Raw genomic sequence first — 3,954 nt, 5'->3', positions numbered from 1 at the left:
GGGGGGGGGGGGGGGGGTAAACCCAATCAAGTTTTAAAGCCTGTGCCGTTGTGTCTGATGCCAGTTATCAGTCAACTGTTCAAACATATAATAGTTGACTGTGTGGGCTCTTTGCCTCCATCCAAATCAGGTAACTTGTGTTTGCTTACAGTTATGTGTCAGACAACCCATTATCCTGCAGTGTATCCTTTGCGTAGGATCACTACTAAGGCCGTGGTTAAAGCTTTAACGCAATTTATTTCGATTTTTGGGATACCTAAGGTTGTGCAGAGCGATTAAGGGACCAATTTTACTTCAGGAATGTTTGCGGAGGTTTTGACGCGGCTTGCTGTGAAACACAATCAGTCTGGAGCGTATCACGCACAAAGTCAGTGGCTCGGGAAGTCATACAAGAGAGATTGGGTTTCAGTCCAAACCAGTTGGTTTTTGGTCACACGGTGTGGGGACCTCTTGCAGTTTTGCAAGAAGAATTAAAGAGCGAAAAGCCGCCTAAAAATTTGTTGGATTATGTTCATGGATTTTGTAGGCGTTTGTTTTTGGCAGGACAAAAAGCACGAGAACATCTTGTAAAGGTGCAAATTAAAATGAAAAAATTGTTGTACGGAATGTCGTGATTTCAGTCCAGGTGATCATGTATTAGTTTTGCTGCCTTCACCTGGAAATCCATTTTTTGCAAAGTTTTATGGACCGTAAACAGTTAAACGAAAGGTATCTGAGCAACACTATATAATTGCGACTAATATAATTCTAATCAGCTGGGTCATGCCAGTCTGCTTAAAACCCATATTTCCCTCGTAATGCAGTCATGAGGATAGATCCTGTTTTAGTTGCCACTATGGCATTTGAGAAACCTCTTAATTCTCCTGTTGGTGAGGATTTTAAGGCGAGTGGTGAGTTGTTACTGCACCTGAAAAATTCAGAAACTCTGGAAAACTTTGAGAATTTAAGAAGTAATTTGCCCAATGAATATAGATCAGAATTAACTCGCTTAGTGGCTGTTTTATTTGGAGATGTACTATCGCACACACCTCTAATACATCATGATGTGGACGTGGGTGATGCGACACCAATACGACAGCATTTCTATTGGGTTCCTTTTGAGAAATGGTAGGCATTAGAAACTGAGGTCCAGTATATGCTTGACAACGGAATAGCCCAACCTTCGTTTTCTAGCTGGGCATCACCCTGTTTGCTAGTAAAAGAATCGGACGGTACATATAGGGTTTGTACGGACTACCGAAAGTTGAATAAAATAATAGAGCCCGATGCCTTTTCTTTTCCCCACGCGGAGGATTGTGTTGACCAAGTGGGTGCATCCAAGTCGGTGAGTAAATTGGATCTTTTGAAAGGGTACTGGCAGGTGCCGTTAGATTAGATCAACTTTACAATACATAAAGTATAATAAATGCAATTAAATTGCACACTACCCATCGTGCAACACACCTTAATCATCATAATCACATATAGTTACCACATGCATACACCAGAAAGGGAGAAAAAAATTAGCTTATATAATTATTAACCTCTAGCTGAAATGTGGTGTTTTGTTTCACGTCCATGTCTTTTAATTTGTAATTGTTTCATGGTTCCTGTTTGTGTCATGCTTCCCTTGCCTCGTGTCTCTCTGCCTTGTGTATGTGTCATGCTCTCATTGGTTATTGTCTAGTCATGTGATTCCCTTCTCGGTGTTATGTTCTGATTGGTTGTCCTAGTCATGTGTCTTGTTTCCCATAGGTTTGTTCTTGTCATGTGACCCTCTTGTTTCCTATAAGTAGCTTCATGTTCCCATTGTGCCCTCGTCGTGTATTGATGTTGTAACCCGCTGTCGGTGAGTCAAGTCTGTTTATGCCTCGTCAAGTCTGTTTATGCCTCGTCAAGTCTGTTTATGCCTCGTCAAGTCTGTTCAAGTCAAGTCTGTTCATGTCAAGTCAAGTCTGTTCATGTCAAGTCAAGTTTGGATTATTGTTTGGATCACCTTGTAAATAAACTGCACTTGGGTTCTCACTACGCTCGCCTTCAGTGGATTGATCGTTACACTAGCTAACTTGTCATTTAATACTTTAATGGACAAAGGAGTAAAACAGTTAAGCCTACACTGAGGAACTCTAAAGTAGGGATGCATCGATCCGATATTCTGTATCGGTATCGCTCCGATACTGGCATTTTCTGCCGGATCGGGGTATTGGTCAGATGAACCCATCCAAATCCGATATTCTGTGTATACTATTGTGTTATTGTTAAGCCCCACGAAAGGCACAAAAACATTATAAAGCACCATAAAGTTTCCGTGCACTATATTTCAAGTGTTCCGAAGCCGTTCCATAGTTTAATGTGAGGTACAGATGAATATTTAAGTCAAGTTCACAAACTCTTCTCTCCGCTGCGTCTGTCTGTCATCCTCCATTCAGCATTCAGACTGCATGTAGCATTCGGTTATGTCAGTCAAGAAGATTAAACTCTCTTCAAGAGCGCACAATAACTGAAATTTAAAACTGTTAAAAGAAAAGGCTCAGACTATAGCACAGATATAATACACTACGCATCAGTATCTCTTCCCTTTGTGCTTTTGAACTTTTCTATGCGGAGCACTGCACGCTTTGACTCTTCTTCCACGGGATGCACATAAGCGCTTTGTGCCGCTCTGTATTGGAGCCATACCCTTCCGTATTATAATACTTTTGCGCAATGAAAGATTATGAATAGTCTTTCTTGTTCTGTCCTATCTACCATATGCTGCTGCCTTCGTTACTGTGCTATACAGTTAAAGCAATGTCTTTTAACTTTAACTTTTCATGAGGTTTTTAACAATACAAAGAGCAATGTGTAACATTCTACCAGATTTATTCCTACACTTATTAACTTTTATTTATTCCCCGCTAAATGTTTTTTCTCTAAATGTTTAGATTTTATAAAATTATTGTGCACCCATGATTTTTTCTAGAGTATCTTTTGCTGCTGAATTATCCACTAACCTAGTTTATAATAGTATTTTTGTCATAAATGGAGTATATATTTTTCATTAAAATGAAGTTGTCTGTATTTAGCAGATTGTGTTTAACACACAAAAGAGTGATGATCAGGTCAACACACAGAAGTATAGAAATTCTACATTTTTTTTTTTTTTAAACTGCACTCGGATCAGATCAGTATCGCCTGATACTCCGAATTTTCGGTATCGGATCGGATCGGTTCTGTAAAAATGGTATAGTTGCATCCCTGCTCTAAAGCGTCTTCCCGAAGGAAGAAGTTGGTACTCTGAGTGAAGGACATGAGTGGGATCTGGAATAATTGTTTGAGCCTGTCTGATAACGGTTTCATCAAAAAGAGCCTGAAGTGTGGGATGCTTAACTCCCATAATTTTCATGGCTCTCTGTGTTAGCCATGTAATCTGGGCTTTCAAATGCACACTAAGATTGCCCAACCTGGCTGAGATGCCATAGCGAAAAATGCTCTTGATTACAGCATGATAAAAGAGGCAACGCTTTCTGGTTAACACCAAAACCCTCAGCCTACGGAGAAAATCTAGTCGCTGTTGGACCCTAATACAGACATTTTCCACCTGAACTCTCCATTTCAGTTTATCACCAATGTGAATGCCCAGATATCTGTAAGAGTCCACCTGGGCTATATTCTGATCTTTAATGACCACTGGTGAGTGATCTCCAATGGATTTGGGGTCGTCTCCACTGTTTTCTTCATATTAATGATAAGAAAATGATTATCACACCACTGAACAAAATTCTGAACCTCATGTTTGTAAGTAACAACATCTGATATGTTAACGGAACGTGTCCAAGAAGGGACTACTTTTATTACACCATCCGGGTTGCACTCTTACTCCATTATGAACGTGCCGGCAGACGTGCAAAGGTTAATGAATCGGGTGGTTTCTTCTGATGATGATGATGATGATGATGATGATGGGGGGGGGGGGGGGGACTTATATGGGCGGTC

The sequence above is a fragment of the Sinocyclocheilus grahami genome, unplaced genomic scaffold (genome assembly GCF_001515645.1).
Source record: "Sinocyclocheilus grahami isolate Dianchi unplaced genomic scaffold, SAMN03320097.WGS_v1.1 scaffold2718.1, whole genome shotgun sequence".
NCBI lineage: Eukaryota > Metazoa > Chordata > Actinopteri > Cypriniformes > Cyprinidae > Sinocyclocheilus > Sinocyclocheilus grahami.
The sequence above is the reverse complement of the archived record's forward strand: the minus strand, read 5'-3'. Positions refer to the sequence as shown.